General features: G+C 38.1%; 1 pseudogene; it reads right to left on the bottom strand.

The window, feature by feature from the left end:
- Positions 1–16,998: 16,998 nt before the first annotated feature.
- LOC148904350 (uncharacterized) lies at positions 16,999–18,578 on the bottom strand (annotated as a pseudogene).
- Positions 18,579–20,031: the final 1,453 nt, after the last annotated feature.

Below are 20,031 nucleotides of genomic sequence, written 5' to 3'. Positions count from 1 at the left end.
AAGTGCTGTGTAAGTGTTGTGTGTAAGTGTGTGTAAGGGTGAAGTGGATGTACGTGTGGGGAAGTGTGTGTATCTGTGGTAAAGTGTGCTGTAAGTGTTGGTAAGTGTGTTGTAAGTGTGTGTGTTGTAGTTGTGTTTGTAAGTGTTTGTAAGTTGATATGCCAGTGGTTGAAGTGGAAGTAAGTGTTGGTGTAAAACTGTGTGTAAGTATGTGTAAGTTTTGTGTAAGTGTGTGTAAGTTTGGTAAGTATGTGTGAGTCTTAAAGTAAAGGGTCCTTTGGGATAAGTGCGTGTAAAGTGCGTGTATATGTCCTGTGTGGAAGTTGTAGTGGAGAGTGGGTAGGAAGTATGTAGAGTGTGATGGACAAGTAGAGACACCCACTTACTTTTGTAGTGGTGTAAGTTGGGAGGATAATATGAGTGTATTTAGTAAGTGTGTAGTTTAACGCTGTGTTTAGGATAGATAGTAGTAAGTGTGTGTAAATAGTTCTTTAAGGTGTTGAGGAGTGTGTGTAAGTGGTGATAAGGTGTGTAACCTTTGTGGTAAGTGTGTGTAATGTTCGTAAGTGTGATAGTAATGTGTGCTAAGTGCGGGCTTATTTGTATTGTAAGGTGGGCTTGTGTGTGTAAGTGTGTGTAAAGTGTGTGTGTAAAGTTGGTTTGCTTGTTTGTAAGTTAGTGTGTATGTAAGTGTGGTAAGTGCCTATGACTGTAAGTGTGGCTGTTGTGAAAGTGTGCGATGTAATGTCGTCGTAGGAGAGTGGGATCTTTTGATCAAGTGTGTGGAATGGTTTGTTAAAGGTGTGTCAGTGGTGTAAGTGTTGGTAAGTGTGTGTAAGTGGTGTTGTAAGTGTGGTTTGTGTAAGGGTGTTGTATCGCATGAAAGTGGTGTGGGTAAAGCTTGTGTGTGTAAGTGTGTGTTTAAAAGTGGGTGTATGTAAAATGATGTTCAAGATTAATTGTAAGAGTTTGAAAGAGTATGTTACTGTGTGTAATTGTGTGTAAAGTGTTGGCGTAACGATGTGTGTGTGTTCGCTAAATAATGAAGTTCACAGGGTGTGTAGAGTGTGGAAGTGTGTTGCCTATAGTGTGTTGTGTAAGCAAGTGTGTATAAAGTGTGTGAGAAGGGACTGGTAGTAAGTGTGTGGTTATGTGTGATCAAGTCGTGTGTAAAGTGTTGTTATTAAGTGTGTTGTCAAGTGATGTGTAAGGTGATGTATATGGTAAAGTGTGTTGTAGTGTCGTGTAAAGTGTGTTGTAAGTGGGGTAAGTGTGTGTAAGTGTTGTGGTGAAGTGTGTGTAAGTGCGTGTAAGTGTGTGTAAGTGTGGTAAGTGGTTGGTTGAAGTATGTGTAGTGATGTGTAAGTGTGTGTAAGTGTGTGTAAGTGTGTGTAAGTGTGTGTAAGTGTGTGTAAGTGCTGACTTGTGTAGAAGTGTGTGTAAGTGGGTGTAAGTGTGTTGTAAGTGGGTGATTGTAAATGTAAGTGAGTTATGAAAGTGTAGTGTGTCTGGTAAGGTGTGGTCCAGTGTGATAAGTTTGCTGTAAGAGTTTGCTGCTTGAGCGTGATGTGCTGTTGAGGTGTGTTCGCTATGATTAGTTTGCTCAGGCGCTAAGGTGTGGTTATAAGGTGGATACGTTTTGTGTGTAAGGTGTGTAAGTGTGTGTGTAAGTGTGTGATTTAGAGCTGGATGTGATGTAAAGGATGTGTGGTAAGTGTGTTTTGTGTAGTGTGTGTAAGGTGTGTAAGTTGTGTTGTCAAGTGTGTGTATGTTGTGTAAGTGTGTGTAAGTGTGTTAAGTGTGTGTTAAGTGTGTAAGTGGGTGGTGTGTAAGGGTGTGTAAGTGTTTTGTAAGTGGTCTGCCAGCAGTTAGTATAGCATGGTGAGTAGTGTGTGTAACTGTAGTTGTGTAAGTATGTGTAAGTGTGTGTAAGATGTGGTAAGTTTGTTTGTAGTATGTGTGAGTCAAGTAAGTGCTTGTTAAGGCGTGTAAGTGCCGTGTATAGGTGTGGGAAGTGTGGTTGGTGTAGGAAACTGCGGTTTGGATGAAGTATCGTAAGGAAGTAAGGAGTACGGAGTGTGTGGACAGTTATTTGTAGTGTGTGTAAGTGTGGTTAAGTGTGTCAGTGTGATAAAGATAGGTGTTGTTGATATGTAGTGTGATGTAATGAGTCTTGTTGTAGGTGTGTGAGTAAGTGTGTGAGTGGTGTGTAAGTGTGTGTTAAGTGTGGTGGGAAGTGGATGTTAAAGGTGTGTGTAAAGTGTTGTGTAAGGTGGCTAGCCTTCTGTCATGAATGGTATGTGACATTGGGTGTAGTAACGTGTATTAATGTATTGTTGTGTCGTAAAAACTGTCTGTAAGTTGTTTGAGAAGTGGTAGAAGTGGATTCTGTGTAACTTGTGTAAGTGTGGTTTTAAATTGGGGTAAATGACAGCGTGATTGTAAAAGTAGGTGCTGCAAGTGGTTGTTTATTTAAAGTGTGTGTAATTGTGTACGTGTGTGTAAGTGTGTTGTAAGTGTTGTGTTAAGGTTTTTGTAAGTGTGTGTGTAAGTGTGTGTAAGTGTGTGTAAGTGTTGTTGTAAGTGTGTGTAAGTGTGTGTACGTGTGTTGTAAGTGTGTGTAAGTGGTGTAAGTGTGTGTAAGTGTGTGCTAAGTGTGATGTAAGTGTGTGTAAGTGTGTGTAAGTGTGTGTAAGTGTGTGTAAGTGTGGTGTAAGTGTGTGTAAGTGTGTGTATGTAAAGTGTGGTGTAAGTGTGTGTAAGGTGTGAGGTGTGTAAGTGTGTTGTAAGTGTGTGTAAGTGTGTGATAATTGTGTGTAAGTGTTGTGTAAGAGTGGTGTTATCGTGTGTTAGTAAGTGTGTGTAAGTGTGTGTAAGTGTGTGTAAGTAAAGTGGTTGCTGTGTAGTGTGTTAAGTGTGTGTAGTGTTGTAAGTGTATGCCAGTGTATAAGTGTGAGTAAGTGTGTGTAAATGTGTGTAAGTATGTGTAAGTGTGTCGTAAGTGAGTGTAAGTTTTGTGTTGTGTAAGTATGTGTGAGTCTACAGTAAGTGCTTTGTAAGTGCGTAAAGTGCGTGTAAGTGCGTTTAGCGTGTATATGTGTGGGAAGGGGAAGGGTGGAAGTGGGTGGGGGAAGTATGTAGAAGGGTGTGGAAGTATTAAGGGGTGTAAAGTGTGTGTAAGGGTGTAAGTGTGTAAGTGTATGTGTGTAAGTGTGTGTATAAGTCTTTTGTGTGTAATAAGTGTATGTAAGATCTGTGTCTGTGTACTTTGTGTAATGTGTGTCAATTGGTTAAGTGGTGTGTGATGTGTGTAAGTGTGTGTAAGTGTGTGGTAAGAGAGTTGTGTAAGCTAAATGTGTAAGTAAGTGTGTAGTGTGTTTTGTAAGTGTGTGTACAGTGGTAAGTGTGTCGCGCGTATAAGTTGTGTGTGAAGTACAGTGTGTGAAAGAAAGTGTGTAAGTGTTGTAGTTGCTAAGTGTGTAAGTTTGTGTAAGTTTGTGTGTATGTGTGGAGTGTAAGTAAGTGCTTGTAGGTGCGTGTGTAAGTGGTGTATAGTGTGTATGCAAGGTGGGAATGTGGGGGTGTGTAGAAGTGTGTGTAATGTGTAAGTGATTGTGTGACGTGTGTGTAAATGAAGTGGTGTAAGTGTGTAAGGGTGTGGTAAGTGTGTGTGTAAAGTGTGTAAGTGTGTTAAGTGTGAGAATGTGTAAGTAAAGTGTGTGTGTAACTATGTAAGTGTGTGTAAGTTGTTGTAAATCAAGTGTGTGTAAGTGTGGTCGTAAGCGGGTGTAGCGGGTGTAAGTGTAAGGTGTGCAAGTGTGTGCAAGTGTGTGCAAGTGTGTGCAAGTGTGTGCAAGTGTGTGCAAGTGTGTGCAAGTGTGTGCAAGTGTGTGCAAGTGGTGCAAAGTGTGGGCCAAGTGTGTGCAAGTGTTGTGCAAGTGGGTGTGCAAGTGTGTGTGTGCAAGTCGTGTGTGCAAGTGGTGCAAATGTGTGTGCAAGTGTGTAAGTGTGTGCAAGTGTGTGCAGTGCAAAAGGTGTGTTGTGCAAGTGTGTGCAATGTGGTGCAAGTGTGCAAGTGTGTTTGTGTGCAATGTGCAAGTGTGTGCTGGGCCAGTGTGTAAGTGCAAGTGTGTGTGCCAAGTGTGTGTAAGTGTGTGCAACGGTGTGCAAGTGTGCAAGTGGTGTGCGTGGTGAAAGTGTGTGTAGTGTGTGTAAGTGTGTGCAAGTGTGCAAGTGTGGATGCAAGTGTGTGCTGTGTGGTGCAAGTGTGTGCAAGTGTGTGCAAGGTGTGTGTTGTTAAGTGTGTGTAAGTGCCGTGTGAAGGTGTGTGTTGTGTAAGTGTGGCATAAGTGTGGTGTGCAAGTGTGTGCAAAAGTCGTGTGGGGGAACAAGTTTTGTGTGTGTGTGTGCAGTGTGTGTAAGGTGTGTAAGGTGTGTGAAGTAAGTAAGTGCGTGGTGTAGTGTGTGTAGTGTGTGTAAGTGTAAGTGTGGGTGGGAAGTGTGTGCAAGTGTGTGCAGTGTGTGCAAGTGTGTGTAAGTAAGGGGTGTAAAGTGTGTGTAAAGTGTGGATGTGTAAGTGTGTGTAAGTGTGTGTAAGTGTGTTGGTGTGTGTAGTGTGTAAGTGTGTGTCTTGGTAAAGTGTGTGGTAAGGGTGTGTGTACATGTTGTAAGTGTGAAGTGTGTGTAAGTGTGTTGGTGTTTGTGGTAAGTGTGTAAGTGTGTGTAAGTGTGTGGTAAGTGTGTGTAAGTGTAAGTGTGTGTAAGGTGTGTAAGTGTGTGTAAGTGTGTGTAGTGTGTGTAAGTAAGGTGTGTGTGTGTGTAAGTGGGTAAGGGTTTGTGTGTGAGTGTGTTGTAAGTGTGTGTAAGTGTGTTCAGTGTGTGTAAGTGTGGGTAGTGTGTTAAGGTGTGTAAGTGGTGTGTGTGTTGTAAGTGTGTGTAAGTGTGTGTAAGTGTGTGTAAGTGTATGTAAGTGTGTGTAAGTGTGTGTAAGTGTGTGTAAGTGTGTGTTAAGTGTGTGTAAGTGTGTGTAAGTGTGTGTAAGTGTGTGTAAGTGTGTGTAAGTGTGTGTAAGTGTGTGTAAGTGTGTGTAAGTGTGTGTAAGTGTGTGTAAGTGTGTGTAAGTGTGTGTAAGTGTGTGTAAGTGTGTGTAAGTGTGTGTAAGTGTGTGTAAGTGTGTGTAAGTGTGTGTAAGTGTGTGTAAGTGTGTGTAAGTGTGTGTAAGTGTGTGTAAGTGTGTGTAAGTGTGTGTAAGTGTGTGTAAGTGTGTGTAAGTGTGTGTAAGTGTGTGTAAGTGTGTGTAAGTGTGTGTAAGTGTGTGTAAGTGTGTGTAAGTGTGTGTAAGTGTGTGTAAGTGTGTGTAAGTGTGTGTAAGTGTGTGTAAGTGTGTGTAAGTGTGTGTAAGTGTGTGTAAGTGTGTGTAAGTGTGTGTAAGTGTGTTGTAAGTGTGTGTAAGTGTGTGTAAGTGTGTGGAAGTGTGTGTAAGTGTGTGTAAGTGTGGTAAGTGTGTGTAAGTGTGTGTAAGTGTGTGTAAGTGTGTGTAAGTGTGTGTAAGTGTGTGTAAGTGTGTGTAAGTGTGTGTAAGTGTGTGTTAAGTGTGTGTAAGTGTGTGCTAAGGTGTGTAAGTGTGTGTAGTGTGTGTAAGTGTGTGTAGTGTGTTGTAAGTGTGTGTAAGTGGTGTAGTGTGTGTAAGTGTGTGTAAGTGTGGTGTAAGTGTGTGTAAGGTAGTGTGTGTACATGTAGAGAGGTTTTGTGTTAGTGTAAGTGTGTGTAAGTGTTGTGTAAGTGTGTGTAAGTGTGTGTAAGTGTGTGTAAGTGTGTGTATGTGTGTGTTAAGTGTGTGTAAGTGTGTGTAAGTGTGTGTAAGTGTGTGTAAGTGTGTGTAAGTGTGTGTAAGTGTGTTTGTAAGTGTGTGTAAGTGGGTGTAAGTGTGTGTAAGTGTGTGTAAGTGTGTGTCAGTGTGTGTAAGTGTGTGTAAGTGTGTTGTAAGTGTGTGTAAGTGTGTGTAATTGAGTGTAAAAGTGTGTGTAAGTGTGTGTAAGTGTGTGTAAATGTGTGTAAGAGTGTGTGTAAGTGCATGTAAGTGTGTGTAAATCACGTCGGGCACGCGCGACTTCAAAAATCTCGCGATAAATTCCACTGTTCGACATATTGGACGTGAGATAAATTTTGGAGACTGGAATCTATTTTCCGACTGACGGCTTCGTGACCTTTCAGGAATATCGTAGAGCTATCGTGTATTTCGGATCGTAACGAAGTTGTCGGGAAATGAAGCAGCTTTGGTCAAGGTTTGTTTGGATACCAAACATGGCTGTGTGTTGGTCTCGAAAAAACTTTTTTTAATCATGTTTTTAATGCTTATAATCATAAAATGTCTTGACAATCGAAAATAACGTGTTTTAAGCTTTGTTTTATTTTAAAGGAACGTGAACGTAAAGCTTTGAAAGTGATGTTATGAGAATCCTTTGTGTTTGAGCCAAGATGTGTTCTTTTTAGTTTTTTTAAATTTGTCTTTGATTTTCCAAAAAAAATTGTTTTCGTACACATTTTATGGCACTATGCCACGATTTGGAGTGGGACAGTTCATGAAACAACAAAAAGAACTACGAGAAAAACTTTTCATGGGGAATCGACGAATGGTAGACCTAACGAAGGAGTTGGAAGATGTGGAAGAGGATATAAGGTCCACGGAAAAGGTTTTGAAGGAGAAATACGATAGACTTCGTTATTTGGAAGAAAAGGTAAGATTAACAACTACTTATATGTCAACTTATAGTCATTTTTGTTTACATCAACCAGTGATAATCTGGTATTTAAAATTTTAACTCACGTACGCGCGTTAGCTGAAGCTTGAACGTAAATCAAGAAGACTTTATTCTTAAGCTTAAAGTCAAAACTTTTTTTAATACATACTTTAATTAAAAATGAAATCAATTTCAAATGATTATGTACAGTAAGAGGAAAGAAACCAGTATTGCTGGGTGTCACTTGATGATTTGCCTTGCTGTCTCATGTTCATCAGCTGATCAATCACAATCCTTTCGATAGGATTCTTTGTGGTTGACAGGTTTATTAGTCAGTGTTATACCACCGTTTGGAGCAGATAATGAGATTCATAGACTATTATTATCAGCTCATTGAAACCTAGCAGTATTTGCTAATTCTTAGAACTACTTCATGCATAAATTTATTATCACATTTAAGCTTAATCGTAAAAATAATTATGCTTTCAATTGACAATGATGATGTGTACATCTAAAAAAGGACAAACATGAATATTGTATTATTCTTACTAAAGCTATTATATATAAGCTTATATATTATTGTATTTTGGTGTAGATAGGAAAGAAAGTAGATGAAGTAGAGGAAATGGTGGAAATAGGGGAGGAGTTAAGTGGAAGAAAGAAAGACAGGTTGCTGAGTGATATCAAAAATTAAGACAATCTAGGTGTAGCAGCGGTTTGTCAAACAATGCTTAAATGTTCATTCAAATTATTGTATAGCGAGTTCAATTTATCGTCACATTTATTTATTTTTTCTATAGCAAATCACATTTCCCAATAAAGGTCATAAAATCAATCTCAACCAATGTTGTGTATAATAATTCGTAACAAATACATGATTTTGCTCAATAAAAACTATAAATCATATGTTATGTTTCATTGTTGTTTTTATTCTATGCAGGCGTACTGGATGATGTCCATACATTGTTCCTACTGACGCCAGTACTCAACTAGTTTGTGCCATGAAGAATTGGTATGCTTCGTCTGATATGTTGTGCATAACAGCATATCGTTCTCTTCTATGAGGTGACACATTTACTCTTTTTCTTTCACTGTCACCAGTGTGGAGTTACTCTTTGTGTGCACGTTTTGTTTTTTGTACCTTCGCGATTGGTTCAGCACTTTTCTGATTGCCCACCCGCCCACGTGACGCACCTTCGATTTTCCCACTTGACTCATACTGTCTACGTCAAAGTTAACTGCCTCATGTCTAGATAAGGGGTCCAAATAGGGGATCCAGCGATTGTTGCTTCACAAGGAATTGTGCTTAGGAATGGTTGGCAATTGATTCATAAAACGCTTACCTTAATGCTTTTCAAAGATTTCCCTCAGTTCTTTAATAGTTTTTTTCCAAGAAGCGAACTATCTGTAGATCGAAGTAAAGTTTTTTAAGTGATTTTAGTGTTTATCTAGGTTTTGGTAGACTTTGGCTTATATTACCCATTAACAATAGAAATTGACCGCCAGTAAATTTCAACTGTAAACCTAGCTTTACATAATACTTACTTCATCATCCATATTGCATGCCAACAGAACAACTTTCAAAACCAAGAATGGCAGTGAAAACTGACGGCTATTGAAAGAAACCAAGAACGTGAAAGGAACCAAGCTAGAAGGCTATCTTACAGCTCTACTAGCTCGTGAAAACCTAGAACTAGTCCGTGTGCAGATCCACGTGAACGGATACGAGTGATCACGTGTCTAATCAGAAATCAGAAGTCGGAAGGCCCTCTTTGGCCATCGTATATGGTTGTGCAGCTTTACCTCTAACTACTGCATCAAAGTGTGGTCCAACCTTGGAGAGGTAGATTGTGTGTTCGGACACATCATTAGTAGGGGGGAGAAGAAGGGTTCTTACAATTCCACCATGCACGTAGTACACAATAACCGAAGTTTTGGTTATATTTGCTAACACGTGCAGCATTACATCAACAATACAATACTAGAAATATTATAAATACTATCACTGGATAATTTAGTTTCATATACTGCAATTATACTAGGCATTTCCTTGACAGAGATTGTTGAGAACAACATGCCCACTGCAGCCACATACATTAAATCAGAATTGTAGAGGTGATTAGCAACTATAATGACTGGCTGCCGCAAACCCTTCATTGCCTCATCCAGTGACTGTTGGTCCTGTGAAAATAACAATTTGCAACTTTTTAAAAATCATTTCAATATCATTGTGTAGGTTGGGAGGGGGCAATATAGTTAATTCACCTCATAACACTCGAGGCTAATATTTTATTACACTTACTGGAATGACCTTGTTCACAGCCTCTTCATGATAATATTTCGGTTTCCTTTTCTATTTGGAGGCCTCAAGATTCACTGAGGCCAACTTCAAGGCTGATCTTTTACTGCATACTAAAAATTTATTAAACAAAACAATGTACTAAGAAGCTACTGATTATTTCTTTTTCTCTCAATTACCTGATGAGTCATCATTCCTTTTTTTTTCTTTTTCATGAATTAGTTTATTTAAAGTCATAATTTATTTCTTTATATTCATTGATTAACTGCCCTATTTCATTGTGGTCACTGCACGAGGAAAGAATGGAAACAACACAAAGGAAATACATGGGAACAAAATACCCATGTCAACAAAATACCATGATTAAAACAAAAAATATAATATAGACAAAATGAAGCCAACCTTCAGAAGAAAATAATATTTTGTTTGAATTTCTTATTGATTTATGGAAAACGTGCATTCACAATTCCTCCAAAGAAAGAGGTAAATATGAAGTGGAAAAAAATATAAAGTAAAATTTTTTTTCTGTTTTACCTTCTTTTTGGCATCCACTGTCAATGGCAGCAGTTATTTTCAAAAATATTTGTTTGCTGTCCTTTTCGGCATAGCTTAATTTTCGGCAGCTCCAAACATCTTTAAAGCTGCTATTCATCTAGGTCGTCAGGTCTGGATTTCCCATTACTCTTGCAAAGTCAGCTTTAATCTGTTAACAGATTTTTAAAAATAAATAAATTTAGACCCATCTCTCTCACTGAAGAGTATTCAAACTGCTAAATAAATTTGCTATATGGATTAGTGAGAGGAAGAAATAGATGTGGAGAACAGACAGCTATTATTTTTACAGGTTTAGGTCCACTAAAGAGACAACTGAATTAGATCCAATTAGAAGTCATAAGTTGATTTCATGGTGTGAAGAAACATCAGAACCCAGAAACAAACCCTTAAAGCATGGTGGAAAGAACCAACAAACAATTCTACTCACATGGGATGCAACACTTCTATATTACCCACGCTTTCCAAATTGATTGAAAGTCTCGATAATTACACATTAGTTTGTACACTGTAGCTGATTTACACTTACATAGAGCATACTCTGGACAGGCGGGAACATGTTAACAATTTCTGTTGCTCAATGACAACCATCTCTTCTCTTTTTGCATAGGTTCGGTTCATCATTTCTTTAATGTTGCCATGCTCCTTTCTCGTCTTCTTCCACTACTGCTTTATTGCAAGAATTGTAATAATAGACTTTTTCCCGATCCTGACATGGAGCATTTGACTGCATAGCCTGCCCATGTAGGGGGATATCAATCTTTTTCAATCAAATAAGTAATAAATTAGAATATGTTTTGTGTATGTTCATTATTTACATTGTCGTACTTACTTTACTCTCCTTATGTAGGTTTTCAGCGTTTATTAAAATCTCATTGCTTTTTGTTTCTGTTTTCATATAATTTTATTTCATAAACAAAATAACAGAATAAACAGCTTTATTCTTACAACTGTTCCGCCTAGGAGTTGTACATATCTAGCGAAAGAAAACAAAAATGAAACCTTAGAAATCTTTACAAAGTTCAGAATTGTATTTTTAAGTCAATCGTTTCGAGAGTCAGATTGTAGACAAGACCAAAGCCATTCAAAACTGTTATATTTGTTTCGGCCCTCAGGCCGAAATGCTACTAAGATCAGTTTGGGTAACCCATAATATTCTGTGAAGCTGTCAATCAGCTGTCATTATTTTCTATCGTATCCAATCACAATCGGCATCCTTATAACTTCATAAATAACGAATTCGGATATGTTTACAATACTTAACAGTAATCTTTTCACCTACCGTCATCAACAAGTGTTTTTATGACGTCCTGTATACCTTTTGTTTCATTATATACATGATCCGTGATTCGCTTAGGTCATAAGCTCTAGATCTCAATTGTTGTTTTATTTAAATAGCAATTTATTGTTTGATATCCTTGTCGAAGCGTATGTATTTAAAAAGACTCGTGTGTGTGCGTGTTTGCACTCCAACGAACTGAATGCGAGATAGATATTTCATTTGCGACCAACTATGTAGAGTAAAGGATTTGGACATTGTTTTACTCAAGTACCTGCTATTTCTTTAAGTGAATATAGAAAACAATACAGATGCAGATAAACTTGTGGTTTCACGAACGAGAGGTCCTTGAAACTTCTACTAGTAAATAACTAGTAAAGCTCAGGAACTCGACCAAGTATAGTTCGAGTGCTTGAATGACAAAAAACTTCGTCAACAATCCACTAATAATCACTCTATTTTTACTTCGAGGTTCTTGTTTTGGAGATTTTTTATATTTATACAATAAGCATATATCATAATATATCATATTTTTTTAGGTGCCAACCATTTATGAGTTCATTTTTTCCCATGAAGAAAGCTAAAAATAGAACTCCTAAACATTACTCACTGTCTGGCTGTCGTGATTGGATTGCGCTAAAAGTAAAACAAAGCCACTTGACACAAAAAATGAAAACCGCACACCCCTCAAACTAGGCTTAGATGGCCGAAACATCATTGCTCTAAAGGCAATATAGCCTTTTTTTGACAATTCCATTGCCGATAATGGGGGATCTATTTCTGAAAATACACTACACCAGAGTTCTGCTAGGCCAACCATATTTACTCTTGATATGGCGTCTTCTAAAAACATTTCTAATTGTTCAGTGTACGGGATTAGAATGCATACATCACTGATCTCTCTGACTTAAGCGATCAAACTTGCAATCAAAGCATTCTTCTTCAACGATGTGATGAAGTTCCTTGTCAACGACTTTCGCATACATGATCCAAAGTTCTTTCTCAATTTCATCTTCCTTTTCAGAGGTTTTGACATTATTGATGTTTAATCTTCTCCTGGCTGCTGGTGGTGGGGTCTTTAGTCTCAGACAATTAGGTCTTTCGACGCCTTGAATTTCATCATGATCATGTCGTTTTCGTTGCTCTTTCACTACTTTTTCTTCATTTTCTATATTTTGCCGTTTACTGGTTTCTGATAGGCTTTCTACTTCATCTCCGTTCTTTCTCTTCAAAGTATTTGGAAGTGAAGGCATACCTCTCTGGATGTGATTTCCATAACCTAACCTCAACCATTGCAGTTGCTACTGTCTTTCTCTTGCCTTCTTTAGATATAATTGCATGGTTCGTGAAATGTCTCTTGCCTTGAGCAGGTCTAAGTTCTTTGCCACTGCTTGCACACCTTACAAATACACCTGTTCTCAATGAAGCTCTTAATAAACTATGATTCAATTCCACTCTTGTAAATGACTCTGAAATTGCGATAACAGTATGTGCAGCATGGCCAGGATAGATCATTTTGTAAACATAAGAACGTTGAGGTGCAAGATCATTGTCAATACCAATTCTCTTGATTCGCTCAATATCTTTGCCTGGATTTGGCGGTACTGTCGACGCTGTGTCTGTTTCAGTTTTCCTTCTGATACTAATCTTATCTATAGAGAAGCAAGTGATGCTTCTCTAAAGATAAGATTAAGTAACAGATAGAATGGGAGGCAAGTTTTACCATGGGCTCATCTGTTGAGGGCGTTATGCCATTCCTCCACGTCATTGTTTGTAAGGATTGGTTTTTGGTAGACGGACCACGTGGATGGATGTCAGGTCAGGGCTCGTTTGACAGGACGTCAATAATTTCCTTTAGCAACTAAAAAAGAAAAAGAAAATATTAATTAGTTAAGTGTTTCCAGACGGTTGCCATCATATTAATCTTCTTGTAATCTTATCTTTCTGGCCAACACTACAAAAGCAAGTGGACTTGCTTTGTATGATCTTGCCCAACGAAGGCGTTTACCGTCATAAGCTGCGTGAATGGCTGTCGCACTAGTTTAAAGGTCCCTTCCAAATACCAGATCTTTGTAAGGAAGCGAAGCTGTTTTTTGGTCACAAATATAACGTGGCTCCTCCCACGGACTTCAATGTCGGCTTGAAGGAAATTAGCAGGGACGTGCTCTTCCTGCAACTCGAAATCTAAGTCCTTTGGTTCTTTAGGTTTCAATCTGTGCCAATGGCGGTTTTCCAAAATTCTTTGAGTAGCTTCTGTTGGGGTGGGCTATAGATGTATTGGAGTCTCCACAGCATCTTCAGTACTTACTGGCAATGATGCTCTCTTTAGCATTGACAATTCTTCTCATTTGTTTGGCACCGTAGATGAAGGGCTTCCTAAAAGGTAAATCTTCAGGAAGTCCTTCAACCTGAAAACCACCCTTGAGGTATGGCACTCTGGAAGGATTTCCAACCATTTAACCTACAGATAATGAGAAAACTAAATCAGCATGCATATCACATATACAGATGTTGGGGTTAGGTATTTTAATTTTGTTTGTGATCATATAATTTTAAAAAATAGTCCTCATGATTCTCGATTGGCGGGCAGAGATTTATGAAAAGCTTAACAATGTTGTAAATTCATGGGTAATTGTGGTGATTTTAGAAAAAATTAACTCTTTACACAACTTTTAAACCAATGATGTGAAGGTTAAGAGCCCTTCGATGTTTAATTGCCTTAATTTGAAACACTTACCTCTCTCTACAGGGTTTTTCTGCCTGCATACGTTGTGAACGTATCTCCAGTGCGTCTCAAATTTTGAGCCATGTAAACTCTTTATTGCAGATGTCACAGAAGCCAGCACTTGATCTCTTTTTTTTAATCTTTCTAGTCTTTCTACCGCCTCAATAGGACCCACACAATCCTTGTCTTCATCTGCCTTAACCTCCTCAACCGTCCCAGAATCACCACCTTCACTTGCCTCATTCTCCTCCTCAGCCGTTACAACATCAACATCAACGCTATCACCATCCCTGTCCTCCTTTCTACAACACTCCTCTGCAGCCGCTCTCCCCGAGCGCACATACACATCATGTCACCACAAACAGGTCGCCTAAAGCCTCATCAACAACATCCTCTTCCTTTCTTACCTCTGTAAAAACCCGTCTAAAAGTACGTCTTTTAAGACTCCATCAACAACTCTGTCCACCTTCGTGTTCTCCACTACTTCATTCACAGCATCAAGCATCACAACATCCAACAACTCATTCAGTACCCCATCTACTACATCAGCAAAGCCATCCTTGATCACAACGGAATCTACCGTCTTCACCTTCACCTTCTCCTGTTTAGTGTCATACTGCCCTCCGAAAAATATCTTATACTGAACTTTCAACTCCTATAGCATCTTCTCCCTCTTCATCTCCCTAACCTTTCTCTTCATTTGTACTCTGCCTCCTCCCTCTTCGCCTGCAGAGGCTTCTCTTTCTCAACTTTAGATTCTAGGCCCAGCATTTGAAGCTCGTCATCTGAAAGAAAAGGAGAGAAATTAACATTTCTTTTTTTCAGTTAGCAGAGTAAAGAAATTTTAGTTTTGAATTAATGTATACTCACCAGTTAATGGAACAAACTCCTCATCGCCGTAATCAACTAGTTCTTCCAGTTCTCTTGGGAATAGTAGGAAATCCGTAGATTCTAAATAAAACAAAAACAAAAAACAAAAAAACAGAAACAAAAAGAAACAAAAAAAAAAAAAAACAGTTTATCAATATTTACTTGGACTTAGTTAAAACTTAGTTTAGACACTCTTTTGGAAAAATGCTTACCAGTGCTCTGCATTCCAGGAGATATGGGCACAGATAGAGGTGACGTTATGGGTGCTATAGGCTTATGGTAACCCTGTAAATTATTCAGCATTTTCACAAGAAGGACATATTGTTGTTTTAACTTGGATAATGATAATGATAATGAATAACAAATTATTGTTGTAATGTGCTAAAGGGCAATTCCACATGAGACATGAAGAAATTACATTTTTTTAAATTCAAAATCTGGCAGTCGAAATCAATTCAACTTAAAGCCAATACATTGGGCTATAAGAATCTGAAGTTAAATTGCGGCATTTGTGTTGGCCTTTAAATGAAAAAGTTTTTTTTTCAAAAAATCTTATGTTCTTTGACTTTTGAAGACAAACATGTGTTGCGGACATGACATTCAGGGTATGCCGAAAGGAGTTCTTTTTCATTTCTACAAATAGATTTTCAACTATTTCATATATTGTTTATGCTGCTCTTTTAGTTTGTTATTGTGATAATTTTGCAACCCTAATTTGCTCAAAGATGCTAATGTATTAAGAGATATTGCGTTGCGGACATGACCGTTGCGGACATGACAATTCTGGAAAAAATCAAAATCCTCAAAAAAACCTACAGATTCACTAAGATATACTGAGATAATTTTAATGAAAAGCATTATAAGATGTCCTAAAGCTATAATTATATATTATAATTACCCACCAGTAGTTATTGTGTTGCAACATAACAAGTTTTGAAAAACTTTACAATTTAAAATGTCGTCTACGAAAACATCATCATTTATTTAAGACATGCTGTAAGTAGCTAATACAAATGTATAAGTCCAATGTTTGATATAAAGACAGAAGCTTTTCTGCTCATTTGAGATATCTACAAATGAAACTCTTCTAGTTTTTAAATTTCAAACTTGTGAGATGATGATCAACAATAATAACAACCATGTACCCAGAAAGGCCAAATATAAAGCACTGTAACAACGAATATGTATGTAGAAACCTCCGTCTTAAAGAACGCTACATGTACATGAAATGTGTACTATAAGTCATGTTTAATAGGCCTTTTTAGTAACATTTCTAAAAATAGATTCTATATCGTCCAGTTCCTCAATCTCAAAAGGGCCATTTCCCAATAGAGTGACAGGACCACTGAAAACACATGAGCAGTGCTTTTGTGCAACATCACGCCTTGGCCAGTTAAACCTCTTTGCTCCAACTCTATGTAAGAACTTGAATCTTGTTACATTGTTGTCATCAGTGTCAAGTGCTCGACCGATGTAAAAGATGTTGACATAGTCAACGGCATAGTAATGACCCATTTGGATGTTGGATGAAGTGGCAATTAGGCTCCTCCTGTGTAGTTCAGCCACCATGTGCTTTCTGAAGTCTTGGGTGCTCAGTTGATCTACTAACATGCCACTCTTGGTAACAAGGCACCTGGCATAAAGACTAGCAAACACTCCACAGTCAAATTTATTACCTTGCTGGGGAAGATCACCTGGTTTATTGGCAACAAATTGCCACTCGCGCTCATCAAGTCTACTGTCAACCATTTTTAACAGCATCCACATCTTCTTTAAAGAGGCTTCTCCATTTGGCTTTACAAAATTGGCAGGCATGCTGTCAAGCACTGCGATAAGCTTTTCCTGGGGAAGCACCACCTAAGATACCAATGTTCAGAGTTTATGGAATTGCAAGGTACAAGAATAATCTCTTGCTTGAGGATATTTTCCTTTTCAGCAAGAAGATTCTTAGCAACAAATTTTTCAAAGATTTCCCATAAAATCACAGACACACCTTCTCTAGTAGCTTTCAAGATCTGGAAATACTCATCAATAACAAAGTTTGTTAGGTAATTGTCTTCACTGTCAGTGTGTCCACCAACCAATGAATCCAGATCACGTTCGTCAATGATACTACTTCCTTTAAACAGGACTTGGCCACTAAGAATGCCATCAACCAAGCAGGATGTGTTTAGAGGCACTTTGAAGAGGGAAAATTACTTCCAAATTTTGCAGATAAGTGTGGTGGGAGACCATGTTCTATCTTTAAGTTAATAGAGGGGTTATGTTGTTGACTTTCGACATCAGTATTGCACATATCATCATTTATTACACCATGGCCATCTTCATCACTCTCATCATCATCTTTGTCATCAGCATCATCACCACTGATTACATTATCATAATATCCATCATTGCTATCTCCATCACCATCATTGAAGTCACTTTCATCTCTATCACTCTCACCATAACTACTAGCACAAATATCCTCAATATCACTAGATGCATCTGAATCTTCCAAATCAAATGCAAATACACGAGGAACCATTTCATTTTATAACAACGGTTGGGTAGAATACAGTTTACCGTGGACATATCCGTTGCTTTGAGGCTCAATGCAATGGAACCTTGAAATTCCTGGAAGTGCAACAGCTTCTTTAAAACATTTGGTTAGACCAAGCTCAGCCGCAAAGTCACTAATGTCTTTCTTTTCTAAGAAGGAAACCTCCACAGCTGAGTTCAACATACTGACCACTTCATAGAAAGACCTTGCGTCAGTTACGACAGGGACTTTTCTTGAAGATGCTGCATTCCAGACAAGACGCTTCAATGTGCCACCGATGCCATCAACTGCCCCTTTGCCATGCGAGGTGGCAAAGTAATTCCACTGGACATGGACAATCTTGTCAAGTGTGGGAAGAATGCTCACAATGTATTTATTTTTGAACTGTGAACTTGGGCCATCTGAAAACATTATATGCTCTCGTGACCTCTGGATGCCTCTGTTTCCCAAACTTGTCAAGAACTGTGGACATGAACACTGTAACAGCTGTTTTGTCATGTTCCAAATCATCTGAAACAATGACATGTGACTCACGAGTAAGATCTTCGGTTTCTTTCTTGGTCCAGATAGCAACTGTAAACAAGTGTGCTGACTGGATTTCATCTTGGTGTTTGCAGGAATAGTTTTCTGCGAAGTCAACTTGAACAAGGGCCTCTCCCTGCTCTAAATTTGCTTTCCTTTCTTCAAAGTAGGCAGATTGCTGTTTTGTGACGAAGACATGCTCGAGAAAATGTGGCAGCTTTGACCTTAATGTCGAGAACACATCCATGGTGTTTCCCTCCCTGCACACTTTCTTCATCTTCTTCACTACTTTCTTTACCTTGGTCTTCTTATCAGGCACCTTAACCTCTACTCTCTCCCACTGATACCACGTTATTGGAACAAACAGAGATGACTCAAAACTTTCTTGAATGGCATCCAGCCAAGTGTACGTAGAGCAGTTACTGCATCTACCAAGCATGCATTCTTCTGAGCCACTGTCACAAGCGACAAGCGTCAACAAAGTTTCCAGAATAAGTTGGAAAACTTTCAGTCTCTTTGGAAAGGCAGTCACAGATGAGTCGGATATTCTCATGATATTGGCAGAGACAAACATTTCGAGGTGTCTGGGATGAAAGGAGCACATTTATCGGTCGAAGAGAACTAAATTTGCTGAGACCAATTTTCGCTTCTGGATGCTCCTTTTTAAACAGAGCATGTGCTTCTTTGAGAGAAAACATCAAGTGCCTCTTCTGGATATGCTCCTTCTTTTCATGTTGCCAACTAGTGACAAAGTCCTTCTTTCCAGGAGCCTGGCGGGACACATAATCTTTTGAGTAGAATGCTTTTACCTTTGATATTGTGACTGTTGACATTTTCTTATTGCTTCCGAAAACTTTTTTTTTTTTCCGTTTGGAAATATTCAGACCTGAATTTGTAGCTAGCTTTGTGATAACTGCCTTTCTTTTTCTGGGACTTTTGGGGAGGCAGGACTTCACTTTTCCAACTGCTTTTCCAAGTGCTTGAGGTGTACTATAAACACGCACATCTTCAGTGTTGTATTCTTTTACCTTTTGGACTTTCTTCTTCATTCTGCTTTTTCTTTACCTCTATTTGTTTATCTGCCTCACCCTTTCTACTTCTGATGGAGTAAGAGGTTTTTTCTTGCTTCCTTCAATTTTTTTCCTTTCTTTATCATTTGCTTTGTACACATTGTACTTTTCGGAATCTTCTTTTAACTTTTTTCGAAATAGTTTTGACCTTTCATTGCTTGTTTTTGCCATAATTTATATAATCATCAAGTGCCATGTGAGACTTCTCTACATTATTCAAAAGGAAGGAATAATGTCAGCAGTATTATGATAAATGTGCATGCTCTATATAAACAGTTAGCATGCCATTTAAATAGTGTACTGCTGGCCAAATTTTCAATTTTTAATGAGCAGCTCAAAAACCTAAGCACCACTCAATGATATACATAATAAATTCTATTTGCTTTGTGTTGATATTATTTTTTCCTTCTCAAGAGACTTATATATGTATAACTATGCATAAAATGGACTGATTTCATTTCACATACATCAGATGACTAAGTTTTTAATGAAAGAAAAGCATTAATATAAAGTTCCCAAAAATGTCACGTCCGCAACAATTTGTGGTCATGTCCGCAACATAATATTTTGCTTAATAAATCCATTAGAATAAGTGATTTTTATTGGTTCCTTTAACATGACATGTTAAGTACAATTACTACTAAGTTATAGTCACTGTTAAATATTTCAGAAGGCTTTCAACTAACAGGAAATTTAATTTTCTTAAGCAAAACTAAAATGATGAGTTGTTTTTTGTGCCATGTCCGCAACACACTTTCTAAAATCATTTACTCCACAGTTTCAAAAGGTAGTCAAAATGAAATGTAGCAAAATAGAAGGGATCTTTAAAGGTATTCTAAGGAAATGTTTGATTTCCTTTAAAACAATTTGTATCTGGACGTATCAGACATTTAAGAGCGGCTGTCAGCAAAAATTAGACATAAGTTGGCAACAGTCAAAAAATCGATTTTGTTCATACTTTGAAGTTAGATACCCTATCATATGATATTAATCCCTTTGCACTTAGTTTTGGCAAATATGCTACTTTGACGACTCTGAAATGGAGATAAATTACCGATCTCGTGTACGAAATACAATCAATACTTGACCTTTCTAACCTAATAAACTTCAAATATGGTATCTCTATATACCTCACAATGATTTTCAGACATGCAGCTGTAACGAAGAATTTCTGAAAGAATTATTTGCAAGACACAGTTTTCGTGAGCTTAAAAGTACCCTCAAAACAAGTGAGAATTTGACCATGGCCGATACTACGGAAAAGCTAGATTTTCACTGTATGTGATGTCAAGATGATATTGTTCAAGACTGTGAAAAACAATTCTTAGGTAAATGTGTTTTTAAGTTTCTACGATCGACCAAATATGCGTAAATACATTGTTTCAGAAGGATCGTTTTTGCATAAATTAGCAAGTATGACCTGCCAAAATTA

The sequence above is a fragment of the Actinia tenebrosa genome, unplaced genomic scaffold (assembly GCF_029948245.1).
Source record: "Actinia tenebrosa isolate PJP-AT-01 unplaced genomic scaffold, QUT_ActTen_1.0 utg19844__unscaffolded, whole genome shotgun sequence".
NCBI lineage: Eukaryota > Metazoa > Cnidaria > Anthozoa > Actiniaria > Actiniidae > Actinia > Actinia tenebrosa.
The sequence above is the reverse complement of the archived record's forward strand: the minus strand, read 5'-3'. Positions and strand labels throughout refer to the sequence as shown.